This window comes from Heloderma suspectum, chromosome 1 (assembly GCF_057233095.1).
Source record: "Heloderma suspectum isolate Gila_16-S chromosome 1, 16-S_ref, whole genome shotgun sequence".
Lineage (NCBI taxonomy): Eukaryota > Metazoa > Chordata > Lepidosauria > Squamata > Helodermatidae > Heloderma > Heloderma suspectum.
This window is the reverse complement of record NC_139458.1, coordinates 332,256,550-332,276,600: the sequence shown is the minus strand read 5'-3', so window position 1 is coordinate 332,276,600 and position 20,051 is coordinate 332,256,550. Positions and strand designations below refer to the sequence as shown.

Below are 20,051 nucleotides of genomic sequence, written 5' to 3'. Positions count from 1 at the left end.
GTGTTGTAAGCAAATATGTTGCTACAAGAAACCAGGATCAGGGTGGGGTTGGGGAGCTTGAAACTGCATGAATCCTGGATGAGAATCCAAAACTGGCACATTCGTTTTTTTGAAAGTCTATTTTCTTTGTAAGTGGTTGGGTAACGAAATCATTAGTCTGATCTTGTAAATTATACATAACTCAAAGTTTTGCTGAACATGCTAAAATATTTGCTAGAACTATCTCTGCTTACATTCATGCATCACTGCAGTAGATTCTCAACCTCATTACTGAGGACCTCTTTTTTTAAAAAATAAAAATTACAATTCCCAAAAAGATATGGGAGTCAGGGCCACTAAGATTACTCCAGTATCTCCGCGAATTATAACCCAAGAAAGATGCATTCTGGTTGGACATGGAGGCAAACAAACATTTTCTGCCACAGGAGAAGGCTTATTAAAAATGGGAGAGACCCCAATCGTTTTATATATACAGTTACTACCTTGCAAAATGAGGTGGGCGTGTAGATTGTCACCAGCACGGCCTGTGGGCAAGAAATCTTTTACTACACCTAACTGCACTTTACTCCTTTAGTTAGATAGTCTTATAACAAGGGAGGGGATCCGGCCTCCTGACATGCCACCGAATAGATTCGCCTCGTTCCTTAAAATGGGGGAATGGAGATGTCAGCAGCACAATAAGCGAGAAAGTCAACAAACCACCCGGGAGGAGGAGGAAGAGGAGGAGGAGGGTGGAGCGGCCACACCCACATCCCTGAATCCGCACCGTTGAGCCCTGCGAGGAACCCCAAAGCTCGTGCCCGAAGCTCCCTCGTCTGACAGCCAAGCCAAAGAAAACAAGCTTTTGCGGCAGGAGGCAGCCAAGCAAATGCGCTTCCTCCCCCTCCGATCTGCCCGCCTCCGCCTCTTCCCTTCCCCGATGTATTGTGCGCTGTGTGCCCCTGAAATGCGGGGGGGGGGGGGATGCAGCATTTTTTCGAGCAGAGGAGCTTCGATATTCTCTCCCCTCCTTAGTTCTTTTAAATGCACCCCAGGCAGACCGATGTTTCTTCCAAGGCGCGTCGCTGGCTGCTGTGCTCGCTCCTTACGCGGGGTACGCAGCAGAGCAGCCAAGAAACCTACCTGTATCGAAGGTGGGGCGGGAGATCCGGAGCTCTTCAGCCCAGGAGGATCGGGCACTTCTGGCCTCCGTTGCCGCTCGGCAGCTTCTCGGCAAGGATGCCGAAGGGAGATCCCTCCATGATGCCCAGGAAGGGGCGGGTAGTTGCCGAAGAGATGAGCTCAAGCATCAGCAGTCGGACGGGGGAAAGGCGGCCGTGGCCGGAGCGGCTGCAACCACAGCCGCCGCCGAAGGAGAGGCGCGCCGGCAAAGGGCACCGGCAGTTCCTGGGGCTTAGTCGGCCATCCAAAGCGCGCAGCTCCCAGGCACCCGCTGGCAACGCGAGGGCGACAGCCGCAGCGGCAGCATGGTCCCCGCAGCGGCAGACGCAGCCCTACGCGCACGCAAACACAACAAGCGCCCTTCCCCCGCGGGCTCACCCGACAAATCCCGGCAGAAGGCGCTTCGCGGGAGCCAGCTCTCTCCCCGCCTCCCGCCGAGCCCAGCTCCGCCCAACCGCCGTCGCCGTGTGACCCTTTCTCCAGCCGGGAAATGTGCATCTCCAGCAGGGGGAAGGCACCCGGAGCCATTTCCTCATCGCGCCCTCAAGGAAGGAGGTCGCCGCCTTTCCTTTTCTGGTCACCCGAGCTCGAGGGTTCCTCCCCACATCCTGACCGATCCTTCAGTTCATAATGTAACTGTGACCCAGATTAAATGCGCTGCGCACATATGGTACTGTCGGCTTATATAGTAAACCGTTTTGTATAGAAAGAGTTACACCTTTCTAGTAGCCCATCAACGGTGGACTTTGGTTTTGCCAAAGTCAGGTCCATGTTTTCCCTATGCATTCTTTTTGTCAAGCCAAGGAGGCCTTGGCTGCGGAATCCAGAGGAAGCGTCATTTACAACAACCTCTTATTTGTGTGCACCCCTTTGTCAAAAAATCGATGGAAGAGAAGAGTTGTTCGTTCGACTTTTTACTTCAAGAAGTGCTGGGCCCAGGGCTGCCCAGAGGTCATGTCCTAAACCTACGAAGCCCTTTCTCCTAATCCCAGATATTCTGTAACGGTTGTGATTGCCCAGTTGTGAGTAAAAAGACTGCTGCCTTTTTTTCTTAGGGAGCAGCCATCCATTTCATTACAGGGCAAGAATACATTATGTGTAGCTTTTTGCATCAATGCTTTGCTAGTGAAAGCAAACCAGTTCCTGCCTGTTCAGCTGTTAAAAGCACAAAGCCATAGGGTTGTATCCAGTGTTAGTCCTATTTAGAGTAGATCCACTGAAACAAATGGGACTTTAGACTAACATCAGATACAACCCTTAGTCGGGGGGGGGGGGAATGAAGGAAAACATGTCTCTGACTTAGTTCACATGTCACAGCAGCAATTCCTGAGTTTAACCTAGGAATTGTAGGGACAAGTGGAATATGTGAGCCATTTCTTGGCTCAGTTAACAATTCTGGTTGTTTCATGATATGTGAACCCGGAAACTCTGGATTGTATATGGTTAAGCAATCCAAGTTAACCATAGAATCATAGAATAGAATCATAGGGGCCTACAAGGCCATCGAGTCCAACCCCCTGCTCAATGAAGGAGTCCAAGTCAGAGCATCCCTGACAGATGGCTGTCCAGTCTCATCTTGAATGCATCCAGTGTAGGAGAGCCCACCACCTCCCTAGGTAATTGGTTCCATTGTCGTATTGCTCTTACAGTCAAGAAGTTTTTCCTGATGTTCAGCCGGAATCTGGCTTCCTGTAACTTGAGCCCATTATTCCATGTCCTGCATTCTGGGATGATCGAGAAGAGATCCTGGCCTTCCTCTCTGTGACAACCTTTCAAGTACTTGAAGAGCGCTATCATACCTCCCTTCAGCCTTCTCTTCTCAAGGCTAAACATGCCCAGTTCTTTCAGTCTCTCTTCATAGGGCTTTGTTTCCAGTCCCCTGACCATCTTTGTTGCCCTCCTCTGAACCCTCTCCAGTTTGTCTGCATCCTTCTTCAAGTGTGGTGCCCAGAACTGGACACAGTACTCCAGATGAGGCCTAACCAGTGCTGAGTAGAGGAGAACTAGTACTTCCCGGGATTTGGAATCTATGCTTCTATGAATGCAGCCCAAAAGAGCATTGGCCTTTTTTGCAGCCACATCACATTGTTGGCTCATATTCAGCTTGTGATCGACAACAATTCCAAGATCCTTCTCGCTTGTAGTGTTGTTGAGCCATGTATCCCCCATCTTGTAACTGTGCATTTGGTTTCTTTTTCCTAGGTGCAGAACTTGGCATTTATCCTTAGTAAATTTCATTCTGTTGTTTTCTGCCCAGCGCTCTAGTCTATCAAGACCACTTTGAATTTTGTTTCTGTCTTCCAAAGTATTAGCTATCCCACCCAATGTTGTGTCATCTGCAAATGTGATCAGCATTCCCTGCACCTCCTCCTCCAAGTCATTAATAAAAATGTTGAAGAGCACTGGGCCCAGGACTGAGCCCTACGGTACCCCACTCATTACCTCTCCCCAGTTTGAGAGGATCCCATTGATAAGCACTCTTTGAGTCCGATTCTGTAGCCAACTGTGGATCCACATGATCGTTGTTTCATCTAGCCCACTTTGAGCTAGTTTGCTCATCAGGATAACATGGGGCACTTTGTTGCAAGCTTTGCTGAAGTTGAGGTATATTATGTCTACAGAATTCCCATGGTCCACAAGGGAGGTTACTTGATCAAAAAATGAGATCAGATTCGTCTGGCAGGACTTGTTGACAAACCCATGTTGGCTTCGAGTAATCACTGCATTCTTTTCAAGGTGCTTACAGATGGATTGCTTTATCATCTGCTCCAGAATTTTCCCAGGGATTGATGTCAGACTGACTGGTCTGTAGTTCCCAGGTTCCTCCTTTTTACCCTTTTTGAAGATAGGGACCACATTAGCCCTTCTCCAGTCATCTGGCACTTCACCCGTCCTCCATGATTTCTCAAAGAGAGTAGACAGCAGTTCGGAGAGTTCTTCTGCCAGTTCCTTTATTACTCTAGGATGCAGTTCATCTGGCCCTGGAGATTTGAACTCATTCAAAGTAATGAGGTGTTTCTTGACCATATGCCTATCGATCTCAAGCTGCAATCCTGCCCCTTCAGCCTGTACTTTGCCTTTGCCAGGGGGGGAGTCATAGACCCTCTTTTGGGAGAAGACTGAGCCAAAGTAGGAATTGAGCACCTCTGCCTTTTCTTTGTCATCTGTTATCTTTTTGCCATCCTTATTTAATAGCTGAACAGCCATTTCTTTCCTCTGCCTTTTACTATGCACGTAGCTGAAGAAAGCCTTTTTGTTGTTTTTAACATCCCTTGCTAACCTCAGCTCGTTCTCAGCTTTAGCCTTCCTGACGCCATCCCTGCAATTCTGTGCTACCTGCCTGTACTCTTCCTTTGTTACTTGGCCTTCTTTCCACTTCCTATATGTGTCCTTTTTCGTTTTCAGGTCATCTCTAAGCTTTTTGTGAAGCCACATTGGCTTCTTCTGTTCTCTTCCACCTTTTCTTCTTGTTGGAATGGTTTGTGATTGTGCCTTGAGAATTTCCTTTTTTAAAAGCTCCCACCCATCTTGGACTCCTTTTCTCATTAGCGTCACTTGCCATGGGACCTTACTGATCATTGGTCTGAGTTTATTAAAATCAGCTTTCCTAAAATCCAGGGTTCGTGTTTGACTACCCTCGGCTTTTGCTCCCCTTAGAACCAAGAACTCAAGTACAACATGGTCGCTTTCCCCCATAGTTCCTGTAACTGCTACTTTATCCACCTGCTCATCCCTGCAATTTCAGGGTTAAACAACCCAAGAATTGCTATCTTGATGTGCAAAGCAAGCCTGTACCTGCTCAGAGGAATTATGTTTCAGAGCTAAGACTTAGCACTGGAAACCCATTCTAAAGTTGTACCCTTGTTTTGTTTTTCCCACTGTAGTATAGGTTTTGTTGCAAGGTACAGCACCCAACTAACTCAACCTGACTCATAACTCTGATCAGATAAAATAGTACATCAGCAGTCAGCGGAGGAGTGGCATTAGCCAGTTTACCAGAGACCTTGAGAGGGAAAGCCAGGAAAACAAGAAGAGTTTATGAACAGTTTGCTTGATATCTCCCCTTCATTCCCTTACTGAGCATCTCAACTACTATATCATCAGAAAAGGAGCTGTTTCTTCATGTTTGATTGTATCCTGAAGAAAGAGCAGGCCAGCAAGCAGAAATTGTTGAAAGAGCAGGGTGATCTGATGCAAAGATGGTTTCCTGTACCTTTAATTGTACAGAGAAATTTTTAAAAGGGATTTTGGCAGGTGTGGCTTATCATTCAAGGATGAAAAAAGAGCTGCACCTGCTGAAATTACATCTTCTGTAGTGCAGAAGATATAAAGGTGCACACGTCATACACTTTTGCATTGGATCTTCCTATGTAATAATTATCAAGTTATAACTGTACATTAGATGTGGGAATTGGAACTGGTGAAAAACTAGGATATGTCAGTGAGTATGTCAGAACTCCACATTTCTCTTAATTAGCTTGTACTCATATCCAAAAATAGATGCAGCTCACACCTTATAATATTGGGGGGGGGGGAGATTGTATCAGCATCATAATTCCTTATATTTCCAATGTTCAAGCAGTGAGTGTCATTGTTTATGGCACCACACATATAGAAGAGAGAGAAATACACACACATGCACAATTAGGGAAAACAGTCATTTCATGTGAAAACTCTTCCCATTGAAGACTAACCACATTGAGTGGCCATGCAATGCTGAATTGGGGGTGGGGGGAACAGAGTATTCACAAACGGAAGCACTCTACACTGCAGCATCTAGTTGCAGGTTCCACTTGACCTACCAGTCCCCAATACATATTTAGCCTGTTATTTATTAATGGTTATTATTTTTCAGTCTTTCCCATTTTCTTATACCAGCCTTCCCCAGCCTGGTGTCTTCCAGATGTTCAGCTCCCATCAGCTCCAGCAAGCATGGCCAACAGTCAGGAACGGTGAGTGCTGTAGTCCAAAACATCCAGAGGGCACCAGATTGGGGGAAGGCTGTCTTATACTGTGTGTCTTATTTAAAGGTTAGGTGGGTCACTTATCTGCAGAAGTCAGAATGCTTGCTTTCTTGAGCATCAGACTAGGACTGCAGAGACTCAGGTTCAAATTTCCACTCAGCCCTAAAGGTATCTGGGAGACCTTGGACTTGTCACTATCTCTTAGCGCAGACTTCCCCAACCTGCATCCCTCTAAATGTTGCAGGGCCCAATGCTGTGAAAGGGTGTCTTAGCTTAACCCACCTTATCCCCGCCCCCTTACAAGTGGGCAGCTGGAGGCCAGTGCTTCACTTTGAAGCTCTCAGCCACCTGATTTTTTTAAAAAAATAAAAAATAAATTACAAGTATCAGCAGGGCACTTCATACGCACAGGGGAAGGTGTCCACAGGCATAGTAGGGTGTGTGAAAGAGAGACTTTGGGGGCGGGGGGTTTATCCTGAACTGTGAGACAGAACTGTGGGTTCAAAGGTGTGGGTTTGTGTTTTGCCTTTCTGTAAATTGTGCTTCTGTTATCTCCTGATAAGACAGTGTTTTTCAGGTACCTGAATGGTTGTCATGCAAAACAGGACCGACTCCTCTCTGTCGTCCAAAAGTGTAGTACATGAAATAACAGGCTTACGTTTCAGGGAGGCGGATTTAAGTTTCGGTCTTAACGGGCTTAAGTTTCAGGAAGGCGAACTTCCTAACTAACAGAACAGTCAGACAATGGAACCAGCTCCTTCAGGAGGTGGTGGGCCCTCCATCACTGGAGACTGGATATCTGTCAGGGATGCTTTACACTGGATTCCTGCACTGAGCAGGTTGCTGGACATGATGGCCTACATGCCCCCTTACAACTCTCATTCCTGGACTTGGGAACCACTCACCCACAGGGCCTTCATTTTGCCAGGATACTTCTTCAGTTTATTGTCCCTCATTCAGCTCATCATTGAGTCTAGATACTGATCTGAGACTTGCACAGCCTCACCTGATCCACATGTTACAGGGAGACAGCGCTGTGTGCCATAAGCATATTGATGGCATTTTGCTCCAAATCCCTCAATGACTGCTCCCCCAGGAGCTTCATATAGATCAGGGGAGAGGAACTGCTTTCAACCTAAGGGCCAAGTGCAATTTCAGAGAAGCTCTCAGGGCCACATTCTAGTGGTGGGCGGGGCTGAGGGCAACAGGGAGGAGCCAAAATACCTGCATATTCTAGCTTGAAGCTGTTACTGCCAGTAACTAGGCATTGGGAGAGGCATGTCAACCATTTAGAAGGGGGGGGGGGCGTGCAAAAGCTAGAAACCATCAAATGTTCAGGGCAAAGGGTGTGTGGCCATCTGGAGAACTCCACAAGGCTGGATTTGGTCCTTGGGTCTGAGGTCCCCCTCCTCTGATATAGACATTAAGCAATATTGGGGCAAGATGGTACCCTGCGGAACCCAAGGAGATGAGGAATAGTTACCCTCTCTGAAATTGACCCCACAGGTAGGACCAGAACCACTGTAACACAGTATGTCCAATGCCCAACCCATGGAGCCAGCCTAGAAGGATACTACAGTCGATGGTATCAAACATCTCTGAGATACAAAGCAGAATTAACAGGGTTATGTTCCCCCTGTCTCCTTCTTGATAAAGGCTATCCATCAGGGCAACCAAAGCTGATAATAAATAATGCAAAATATATTGAGACATTGCTAGATGTGTTTTGGGCTATATGCCCCATTAGTGCAGTCATAGGATGTGTGGGAGAATTATTCTTTTTGCGATACCTCCATAGAAATGGGTAGAGATGTTCTTCTAGATGTTATTAACAACTTCGGATGTAGAGCCACAATCAATTCTGATTATTTCTGTTCATTTTTAAAATCAAATTGAATTCCTTTCAAAGGAACTTCCCGTCTCATAAAATGTAGGGCGTATTAGAAATGGGCACCAAAGACAAGATTTGGTTCGGATCCCACTTCAGCGCTTTGCAAAGTCTATTACTGTGCTTTGGGCATGACCCACTTTGCTTCCAAAGTATAGTCTCAGTTCAAACATTGGGACGTTCATATATCTTACCACTGATTAACGTGGGAAGATGAACAGCTCTAACTTAAAAAAAAACAAAAAACTTTTTAACATAATTGGATGAGGATGATATTTGTAGGCGTAGTAGTAGGCTCTTTGGAGTGGATGAAGCGCACTGTTCAAGAAACTTCAAGACGATTTTGCCACCAGCCTGAAGGCCAAATAGTCTGTTATTCTTGACCACTATTGATTAGCCCATTTGCTTGGGATTATCAACTTTGAGAGTTTCTTTTTTAAGGGGATGCTTAGCAAGAAAGTTCCAGTGAACACAGTGGAACTTACTTGAGACTAGTGCAATCCTCTACATGTCTACTCTGATGTAAACTCCATTGAATTAAAGGTGGCTTACTCCCAGGTAAATGGGTATAAGAATGCAGCCTACATTTGTATAAGTTTGCACTGTAAGTGCTGTTGGGAGCAATCCTATGGCCGCTAGTCAGCAGTTAGATGGCCATAGGATATGTGGTTTTCCAGGAACCAACCTCAGAGCCCATGCTCCAAGGTCAGTTGCCAGAGAACCAGCCTTCCCCCCATTGCCCCGCACTCCACACTCAGAAGAGGAGGAGTACAGAGCGGCCAAAACAGGGCGTTCTGGGGGACACATCCTATGTGTCATCTGGCAGTTTCCTCCCCCACTCCGCCTTCCCGCAGCTAGACAGCCAAAATTGGGATAGGCAGCCACCTCCGAGTTCGGAGGCGGATGCCTATCCCCATAGGATTGTGCCCCTAGTGACTTATATCTCTAGAAGCAAAAAAAAAAAGTGAGGGGATTAATATAGACATTGATGAATAGTTGTTGTTTAATCTGGTTTTCCATAAATAACACCTAATCTAAAATATAATTTGCTATGTGGTGATTTTGATTCTGTAAACCAAAGATTGATATAAACAAAAGCCATTGTATATTAATTTCCTTTTAGTTCCTTTTTGTTTTTAAAAATAATTTCACATCCTAAAGTATTTCTCAGCGTTTATAGTGAATGTTCTATTATTTAGAACATATTATTTAATCATAGTTATTTGTACTTCTCTGATCTGAAAATGGTCTGTATGAGTCTTTCTCAGGCCTGGTGCCTTTCCGAAGGATATTTGCCATGCTGGCTGGTAATGGTGGAAGTTGTAGTCCTGCACATCTGAAGGGCACCAGGTTGGGGAAACCTGGTCTGTATGTTTATTATTCAAGGCACAGTTACTCCTATGTTGTTAAGTGGGATATTTACTAGTGCTGTGCTGAAAAAATTTCCCACATTTTTGACCATTCTCATTCAATTTGATAGAAAAGAAATTGCTTTCAAAAATAAATTCAAAGGAAAAGAAATTTCAGAGAAATTCTCATGGGTTAGGTTTGGCGTTCTTGTGATTACTTTACTTACGAGGTGCCCATAGAGCTTGATTTACATATGAGGTGGCCATGGAGTGTACAGAGATTCATTGTACAATAAACTCTATGGCAACCTGTAGCCTCCTCAGCTTCCCGCACTTCAATGAAAGACATCATGAGGCAATTCCTCCCATGTTTTCAGGTCAGGAAGTGCAGGTAGTCTGGGAGGCTGCTGAGCAATAGAAAGATGTGTAATAGAGAGAGAAAACACACACAGCACCCTTGGCCACCTCACAGTGATTACGTAAGCTCAAAAACCAAAAGAAATTCAAAATTCTGCCTCAGAAAAGTGGAAGCCTCAACATATTTGATGCAATCACAACTTGTAGGAACAGTGCAGTAAACCAAAAACCCTTATGAAAAAAGCAAGAAGCTGTGCTGTCCCCTGCCAATAGTGACCCCTGTCTGTGACAAACTGTTGGAGAATTTGTCCTCCCCTAGGAGAAATTCTGTGAAATTGAAGTTTCTCTGTCCACAAATAGGCTGGATAATTTTGAGAGGCCATTTGCCCACAGTTCTAATATTTACTGTCATCTGAATAAATCAGCACATATATTGGAAAACAGAAATAATTTGTACTGCTTCATAAAGAAGATAGAACAGGGAACGTTATTCCAGTTTCAGACATATAACAGTCATGGAATGAGCCTCTAATTAATTTAATCTGTATGAAATAACTAATTTCCTCTGTGTACATTGCAATTACTGCTGTGACCAAATTGATATGGAATATAAGGCTTGGCAGCAACTGTTTTGAGAAGTTCCCTGGTGGTCTAGTGGTTAGGATTCGGCGCTCTCACCGCCGCGGCCCGGGTTCGATTCCCGGTCAGGGAAATAATGTTTTTTTTACTACAACGCTCTTTCTTGTACTATTTAAAGAATTGCTTTCTATATCTTCAGTGAATGAATAGTTCTGCACTCCTCAAGCTGTGGTTTAAAACTCCTGCGCCACTTCAGGGATGCGACTTCTGTAGTTCTAAGGTTTTGTATTTTACTGACAATTACTCTAATTTTAATTCATTGTAGTAGGTTCTATGTTAGCTGACTGTAAACTGCCTGTTCTACTAAAACACAAGGAATTGTTTTCTCAATGCCCGCGAAACTCCAAAGTCCTAATTAATTGTTTTATATTTGTCTTTCATTCGTATTACAGAGTAGAAAACTGTTAATTTTACACATTGTCAGCTCTCGTCCTATTCCGCAATCTAGCTGCATAAAAACAGCAAAGGAAGTCTATTTTACCAAATGATTTACATTACACTTTCTCTGGGACAAAGATGGGATGTGTAATAAAATGGTTATCTACCGACTAGATCCCCGGGCTAATATATTGTAGATTGTCTGGCTTTAGATGCAATTGATCGGGGGGGCGGCGGAGAGAGACACTAAAGTATCTCTCGTTTTAACTACCTTCAGGCGCACACTGCCCCGCTACCATTCTGTACCACATGTTTGAAATTCTGCGTCTCATGCACGACAGGCAGACATTCAGCAGGCTAACAATGCAGTCCGCCTGTACATGCCTTCTCCAAGCAAGTGCGTATAAAATTGCAGCCTAAATCTCCCTTCACTCCAGAACTGGGGTGGTGAATGAAGGCAAGTTCCACCCGTTGGATTTTTGCTATTAAAACTACTGTTTTAAAGAAAAAAAAAACAGGGAAAGGAAAGAAAAAAGACAACCGCAAGGGTCCAATAGCTTTGGAGACGGAAGCCCATTACCCTGTGCTGCTCATTCAGGAAACAGCAGAGTGAACAGTTTCGCGATCACGAAATGGTCGCAATTTGTAGCCTGAGGTCTTTATCTCAAAGTCACCTTTTGGAAGCAGCAGGTGGCCCGCGAACGGAACCCAAGAAGCCTTTGCTGCTGCCAAGGGTGTCTCGAGGTGCTAGTCCGCCTCCAGCTTCCAGCTTCACCACTCTCATGAAAACAAAAGCGAGATTTTCTGATTTATTTTTTCCAAATTTCGAATATATTTTTCGGTCTACCTAGATGCAACCCCCGCCCCGCTTTCTTTCCCTAAGATAAGCAGTATGATTTGCTAACGGTGATGATACCCTTTGGCAAAGTTGGAGCTCCTTCTTTCCTGCATCCTCTTTAATTCTGTCTTTTAAAAGGAGCCCTTATTAAAACAAACACGCGCGCAGAAGGTGCCCCGCGCTCCGCATTCAAGTAGCGGCTCCTAGACCCAAGGGGCCATTAAAACTCAATGGAACTAAGGGTTGTAGCCAACGTCAGTCCTACTTAGAGTGGAGCTATTGACATGAATGAGACTTAAGTTATGACTCATTTAAGTCCTATTCATTTCAATGGGTCTACCCTAAGTAGGACTACCCGTAGGACACACCTTTTCAGTAACACGTCCTGTTCCTAATGGAACTTGCAATTTTGAGCGAATGCAAAGAAATAAGGCAGCGCACCACAGATCTGAGGAAGAGTGCAGCCCCTTTTGGTGGTATACTGGCCATATGGAAGCGCTCAGATAGTAAACTACAAGTCAAGGCTGTGCCAGAGCTTTTTGGTTTTACTATTTTTGTGGTGAGAAACCTTAAGAGAGAAACCAAGATGAGAGAGAGAAACAGTCCAAATCTACAGTTTTCATAAACTTTCTCTCTCTCCTCCCACCTCCTTTACCGGAACGAGAGTGACAGCTGCCCATATAAAACCACAGAGACGCCTAGGATTTTGCTATCGTTGTGGTTTGGGGACTTTCAGGTGTCTTTCCCCTGCCCCTCCAAAAAATGATTGCAGAAAAGACAGGACCCCGTGCTCTTCTTTATAATCCGGTTTTATTTCTTGTAGTTTTTTATTACAATTTAATTTTACCATTTCGAAGTGCAACGTGCAAGTTAATGGTGCGCAACTTTCTGCATGCAACTGAGCCCTGGATTTGGAGGGCTGGGAGGGAATCTGAGGGGGCATTTTATGTAAGCAGCCTGAGTTTTGCCTCACCTGAGGGGGGTGTGTGTGTGGTGGTGGGGGGATTATTTGGCTAGGAATCCAATCCTAGCCTCATCCTCCCCTCCAGTCTGCAATGTTCCCAGTGGACTGTTTCTGCAGAGCTGTGGCAACAAGCCGTTCTTTCTTGGCCACGCACCGCCCCCCCCACCTCCATTTTAAACGTCATTACGTGTATTTGCATTGAAAACAACAAGGGGGCACCTTAGGGTGTAGCCTACCGAAGTTTATGCCGTAATGCATCTCTTTTAGATGCCACACAAGTTTCTTGGTGGTTTATTCTACTTCAGACTAGCAGTGCACGTCTCCTGGGAAGTAAGTCCCTAGAGATGAATGGGACTTGGCGGGAAAAAAAGCTTCCTCCTGTGCAAGCACCGAGTCATTGCTGACTCCTAGAGGGACGCCGCTTGCGCTGGCGTTTTCATGGCAGACCATAGGCCAATCTCTCTGCGTGGGAGTTACAGTTGCATTAGAAATTGCATCGACAGACCAACTTTTTAAACGATAAAAGGCAAAAAAAAATTCCCCAAGAAATAAGACCTGAGTAAGAAACAGCAAGACCTCCTGTGTTTGTTGCTGCTTTGCAGTGTGGATTTATGGACACTACGGTGTCCAGGCACAACTACCGTAAAATCCCGTATTTCTCCATTGATTTCTACGCACAGCACTGCAGTCAGTTCGGAGCCGGAACTGTTAAATAGGTTCCAATGTGAACCCGGACAATTAATGTATGTCTCTGTTTTTATCTCTGTGAAAGAAAACGCATGATAATCATTCTCGCGATATCGGAGTGAGCGCCGGGAACTGAGCAGCTGAAACTAGAGGGAAAGGGCAGACTTTCCCTGGCCCGCCCCTTTTTAAACGCAGCCAATGACAAAGCCAACCTGGCCTCCTGCCTCAGGGGGGCGGAGGCGGTATCATCCGTTCGGTTGCCAAGCAGCGTCCTAGATGAAAAAAGCTTTAGGCTCTGGAAGTCACGCGGATAGGTGAATTTAAACAAAGAGGCAGGATGACATGTATGGGTGGGACTTACGTCGATTAAGAGGGAGGAAACCAATAGAAAATTTTCTCCTAAAGAAAAAGAAGGAAAGCGTTTTCGCAGTTCCCTGGTGGTCTAGTGGTTAGGATTCGGCGCTCTCACCGCCGCGGCCCGGGTTCGATTCCCGGTCAGGGAAGGTTGTTTTTATTGACTGAATTTTAGTTGTTGAATTAAAGTGTAAAATCTTTGAGCTCTCTCACTTGGGTTTGCTTTGTCAAATGATAATATGTTATGCTCACAACGAGGATTGGTTTTAAAGAGGAGGAGCAGAAGCTCTTTTGCATCACGCATTGGACCGTTTCGGCAGTATGTTACAAGTTTCCCCGTGGTTCTGAAAGATACGCGGATATTCGCTTCTGCTGCATTCATTCGCTGCCGTTTCGGGGCGAACGTTCCACCTAGGCAGACACTCTTCAACACGTAAGCTTCGTTATTATTATTCCTGAAACAGAGCAGCTGAAGATTTCCTGGCAAAGATACAGCAATTGGGAGGAGCGAGGAAGTGTCAATGGCTTGTCTGCTATTAAAGCTTTGGCTATTGGGCTGTATGGAAATGTAATAAATAAATAATAAAAACATAAACAAACAAACAAACAAAGGCACAGAGTCTAGACTAGACTAGGAAATATTAATATTAATAAAAATACTCAGTGCATAGCCATACAATTCCCGCTGCTATTGCAAACAGCTCAGTTGTTAAGGTCACAGGTCAAAGGCTGGCAGGTTTGTTTGTTTGTTTATTTTTATATCATTTCATTTCTATACCGCCCAATAGCCGAAGCTCTCTGGGCGGTTCTAACTTCCGCCACAATTGTCCTTGAAACCATTTGCATCTTTGGGCCCCCAATAGAAAAAAAAAAATGAAATACAAATGCGGAGAAAGTCACGGGCGATAAAAAGTTCTAACTGGGATGCAGACCTATACATACGTACCTGGGCATAAGTCCCATTGAGCTCAGTGAGGGTTATTTTTGAGTAGACATGTATAGCTTTGCATTATTATTATTATTAATTTTATTTTACGGGTCCAGATTCTCTACCTTTAATTGCTGACAGGAAAAAATTAACAGGTGACACTTCCTTGCTCTCCCCAATCACTGTATCTTCCTGCCAGGAAAAAAACTTCAGCTGCTCATTTGGATTAAAGTAAATTTGTGTGGATGATTAGATCAGCCCTTTGTGTGTGTATGATACTGGGTTAAGCCATTGGTCCAGGTAGCCCAGTGTTGGGAAAAATCCAGTGTGGTTTTGTGGTTAGTGTCAAGCCCCCCCATTCAGGCATGAAGCTCACTGGATGACCTTTGGTTTGTCACCATCTCGTAGCCTAGCCTACTTCACAAGGTTGCAGTGAGGATAACATGGGGATGGAGAAAAGAATAACACCATCTTTTCCCGTAGACCCCTTCCTCCTGTTGTTTCCTTTGTTCTGAATTTTTGTTTGTTTGTTTGTTTATACCCTGCCCTTCAATTCACTGGAATTCCCAGAACAGCATACAAATTACAGGCGCAATCCTATGCACATTTAGACAGAGAAAAGGCCTACAATTCCAGGCATGGCTAGCTGGGGAATGTTGAGAGTTGTAGGACTCTTGTCTGTCTAAACTTGCGTAGGATTGAGCCTTAAGGGCTTTATAAGTCAAAATGAACACTTTGAATTGGGATGTGGACTGCAAGCCAATGTAGCTTGGCGGGTCAGGGCAGTTTTCCATACTGGTGCAATGTGTGGTCCCAACATTGAGCACAATGCACTAATCTAGTCTTGAGGTTACTAGTGCATGGGGAAACTGAGGCCACATCCTCTGGGTCTAAAAAAAGGTGCGTGGCAAATTTTACATTGTACGTTTCTCGAGACAGTGAACAGGCCCCTTGTGCGGTGTAAAGCATTGTGCATGTCGATAGCTCTATATTATAATGATAACAACAATCTTGTACTGAGCTCCTTAAAGCAGGGGTGAGCAACTTGTGGCCTACAACTCCCAACAGCCCTAGCCAGAATAACCAGTGGTGAGGGATGATGGGAGTTGTAGGCCAAAACATTTGGAGGACCACAAGGTGCTCACCCCTGCCTTCAGGGCCAGACCTACCATGAGGGAGAGTGAGGCTGCCACCACAGGCAGCCTCTCAGCCATTCCTCCTGAGCCCCCCTCTGTGTGCCGCACAGCCTGTCCTGCACCCACTAAACTACCCTGCTGCCCTCGTGTGTAGCGGAGGACACTGCCCCATCGTGAGTGTTGATGCAGAATTCAACTGAGAGTCCAGTTTGCGTCTGCACGTAGAATTGTGGGGGAGGGTGGTGCGTGCCATCATGTCCTCTCTCTCAGGCAGCAAAATATCTTGGGCAGGCCCTGCCTGTCGTAAAGGAAGGGGGCATACAAATTTAATAATAATATGGTCTATTGTGAGTGGCAGTGGTTCTCCAAGACCTCTCTGGCGGGGGGGGGGGTCCCAGCCCTCTTAATAGGCTGCGTAAAGGTTGTATTCCAAGAACAGTTCGCTGTTCCTTTACTGAAAAATATTGCCAAAGGATTCCACAAGGGGGCATCCCGGTCCCATGACCCAAGCTTCTACTCTGCTTGCTTGCTTCTAAAAGAAATCAGTGTTAAAAATCTTACTGGTTCCACTTAATATTGGAAACATGCACCCAAAAGGAAAAGTTAGACGTCCTCAGCTAGCTGGCTAAGTGTGTGTGTGTGGGGGGGGGAATCTCGGGGCTGGTACTGGATTACTCTAGACTTCTTGTGCTGGGGGGATTTCATGCTGAGGTCAGTCAGGAGTGTGAGGGAGCTAAGGGAAATGAAACAGGAGGGATGAAGCTAGAGTGCCGCTGGAGGAAAACTTGGTACTAATCTGATGGAACACAGACTCTAATCCAGTTGGAGACCTAGTTCTCATCTACATGGAGACGGTTTCTGAAGCAATTCCGTTTAAATCCAACAGCCACTTGTAGTTTTAGTCCTGAAGCTTATTTTCAGTTCCAGGGCTCAAACATGGAACATGTTAGTTAATAATAGGGACCCCATTTAAGTATGTGCAGGGGGTTTCAGCTGGACTCTGTATATCCTAGATTCAGGAGGAAGGCTTTTAAAGAAGAGGATATTATTATGAGAAAGACTTGTGCCACAGCATCTTGTATTTTAGAAACTAAGCGGTACTGTGCCAACTGTGGGTGGAGAAGAAAATTCCTACACAAGGTAGAAACAAAACAATTACAAAGTGGTGATTCTTGGAGTTTCTCCACACGAGGCTAAAATCCTGCACCCTTATCGGGGCTTCTCCTTCTAGATTCCTTGCAGGATTAAGATCGCTTCCTTTACATATATTTTTTCCCAGGGGTTCTCTTTCTGGGCAAGTTATCTATGTTTAATTATACAGCCACTAGATGGCACTGCAGTATAGTGGGTTTCCAGAAATTCACCTGAAATTTATCACGTTTCAAAGTGGGATAAGATCTCTTATCGGGTTTTCCCTGTTGAGAACAATGCCACTATAATGGCCAGTAAGTATGGGAAGGGCCCTGGAGGATGATGACGTCATGTAAAGGACCCCCACAAAAAAAACCCTGAGTGACCAATCATGAACGCACAATAAAAAGCCTCATGTAGAAATGCCCTTACAGGCAGCTGCTTCAGGTGATTTGGAAGGATGCCAAAACCCAATATGTTTTTATTCAGACAAGCCTTTGGCACAGAAGCAACTCTGTTGCTGAAGGGGTTTTAATTGGTTGGGTGCTCTTTTATTGTGTGTTTTTAATTGTGTTTTTAAATTTTTGTTTTTATGTTATGTCTTAATTAAGAATTTGTTTTTAATCTGTATATTATTGTTAGCCGCCTTCAGCGCTCCTTTTTGGTGGAAAGGTGGGATATAAATTAAATAAATAACAACCACCGTGCCGGAAGCCAGATCGATAAGGACCTTTATCAGTTGTCTTTGAAGGGACAGAACCAGCCTCCCCAACCTGATGTCCTCCACATGTGTTGGAGGGCACCAGGAATACAGTTATGAGCCATTCTGGCTGGGCATTGTGGGAGCTGTAGTCCAACACATTGAGAGATCACCAGGTTGGGGAAGGCCGCACAGAACAATGTTTGAGCTGTTAGGTGCTCCTTGTTGAGACAGCCTTTTTCCTGTGGTGGCATTCCCTTCTCAAGAAGAGTTTCTGGAAGTTGTTACTCATACACTTCAGGGGAGGGCACCTTGCTACTTGCTTGAGCATGCACTTGGCATGCAGGAAGCCACACGTTCAGTCTGTGGCATCTCCAGTTAAACGGATCTGGTAGCTGCTGGTGGGCAAGACCCCTGCCCAAGAAAACCCTGAGAACCACTGTTGGTCGGAGTACAGTGTACTGGGGTAGATGAATAAATAGTCTGGCCTGTTAAAAGCTAGATTCCTGTGTTCCTAAATGAAAGCCATCCCCCCGCCCCCACTAAAAATTTGAATGCCTTCTAACTCTTTACGCTGATGTCTTAGATTTTAATCAGATGCATCTGGTATGATTTTAAACAAGCTATATAATGTTAGTATTTTATAAATCAGGGTGGAGAGCCTCTGGCCCACGGGCCACATATGGCTACCCTGGAGTCCCAATCCAGCCCTCAGGGGTTTCTCCCCCTTTTCTGGCCACAGCCCCTTTCCCTTAACTGCTGGTCATTTGGTGCTTTTCCAGCTTTTACCTGTTTCCTTCCCCATTCTAAAAGGCTGGCTTACTCCTATGGCTTACTTACTGGCAGTTAATGCTTTAAGCTAAAATATGCCAGGACTTAACGGTATTTTGGTCTCATCTATTGCCCTTTGGCCCTATCCAGCACTGGACTGCATCCCCCGAGAACTTCTCCAAAATTGAATTCAGCCCTTGGACTGAAAGAGGTTCCCCACCCGTTAGAAATAGTTGTGAATTCTTCGAGAATTGTTTGGAGAAGAAAGGTGGCTCACAGAGGGGATTTCCCACTCTGCTAACATGCTACTGCTTGGCAGCTTTCCACTTCCCTGAAGTACTGGAAGTTTCCTTTGGATTGCCTCTCGAACAGACTCGAACAGCCTCTCGAACATCTCGAACAGACGGGAGCAAGGAAGCATGCACACAATGATGTTCTGGAAACCGCTAGTCCCCCAAAAGCAAATGTCAGGCAGCAAGAGGATCCCCCAAGCTCACAGTCAGCTGCAAAAACTCAGACTTCTGTTTCATTTGCTGGCTGCATTTCGAATCCAAACTCTGTCAAGCCCCAACTAAAGCAGGCTGGATTTCTAGTAGCTAATAGCCACCAGCCATTACAATGTTGTTTATTTATGTATTTATTTATTTTAAAATATTTGGGGGCTGCCTTTCAGGACAGGAGCCCTCCCAAGGCGGCATACAATAATAAAACACGTACTAAAAACCGATATGGTCTTAAAAAGCAATAAAAACAGCAACAACAGTAAACATATGAGGGGAAGGCCAGAGTAAAATAGTACGTTTCAGGGCCTTCTTAAAAGCCTGCAATGATGGGACCTGGCAGACCCCCGATAGCAATTTATTCCAGAGGTGGAAAAGACATTGGTGCTCATTTCATAGCATCTTCTACAAGCTATGAAAGTATCAGTCGGCCATTTTAAACATCACTATTTCCCCTTACTCTGCTAGAACTTTTATAAGAAAATAAAAGGGCTGTTTCCATGTATATTTTCATACATGCATTGAACATGTGTGGATCATGCCCCTGGCAGCCATGTGTTCAGTATCACCATGAAAAGGGCCCTATGTGCAGATGTACTCCTCAGAGTCAGAGATTTCCACATGGATGTCCATGGAATACATGGAGCTGCTTAAGGTTTAATGGAGGAATTCTAAGCATGTACATCTGTATGCATATAAAACTAGCTGAGTAGAAGGGGCCCCTGACAGCCACCTAAGCTTCTACAAAACCACTGACCATGTCCATGTTTCCACAATGGCTGGCAAGGGCTGTTTCCTGTGCGATACATTTCCTCTGCAGAAAACGTGTCTGTGTAGATGTGTGTGAGGAACACACTCACAGCGCACATACTTGTACGTAACTGTGTGTGCACATGAAAAACGGAGCTGAAACATCCACAGTACTGCAGTGTGTCTGTATGGTGAATATTGGGCAAGATCCAGGTGACATTATGTCCCTTTAAATTCAATTGTGTGGTGTTTTTTTCAGTGACCTATGTACTTAAACTTCACCCTCAATCATCAATGGGACTTAACAGTGCTTAACTTTTGGTAGGATCATAAATAATATTATTACATGTACCAATACTGCAAAAGTTTTCCTTTTTTAAACTCTATGAATTCCTTAGCATGGAATAAAATGGTCCACACAGAAAGAATGACTGCTTGAAAAGCAGGCTTTACATATTTCTACTAAATTATTAATTTATGTTTTTGCTTAGGGCTCCTGCTACTGCTTCTGGCCATCCTTGGGTTTTGACAGTCACATCAAAAGAGTTGTTGTGGC

General features: G+C 45.0%; 1 protein-coding gene and 2 non-coding genes across 6 annotated transcripts in view; 2 read left to right on the top strand and 1 right to left on the bottom strand.

The window, feature by feature from the left end:
* NCOA7 (nuclear receptor coactivator 7) overlaps positions 1-1,603 on the bottom strand; it is a 96,630-nt gene extending 95,027 nt beyond the window's left edge. For 3 of the 4 annotated variants that reach the window (XR_014786677.1, XM_084827462.1, XM_084827464.1), the window contains exon 1: positions 1,123-1,551. The gene's annotated coding sequence lies outside the window, so the exon portion shown is untranslated. Of the gene's footprint in view, positions 1-1,122 lie in introns of all 4 variants that reach the window. The other variant, XM_084827463.1, reaches the window with a different exon arrangement.
* An 8,756-nt stretch (positions 1,604-10,359) lies between these two features.
* TRNAE-CUC (transfer RNA glutamic acid (anticodon CUC)) lies at positions 10,360-10,431 on the top strand. The gene has a single exon. It is a non-coding gene; the product is annotated as a tRNA-Glu (tRNA).
* Positions 10,432-13,656: 3,225 nt separating this feature from the next.
* Positions 13,657-13,728, top strand: TRNAE-CUC (transfer RNA glutamic acid (anticodon CUC)). Its single transcript has one exon. It is a non-coding gene; the product is annotated as a tRNA-Glu (tRNA).
* The last annotated feature ends 6,323 nt before the right edge of the window (positions 13,729-20,051 follow it).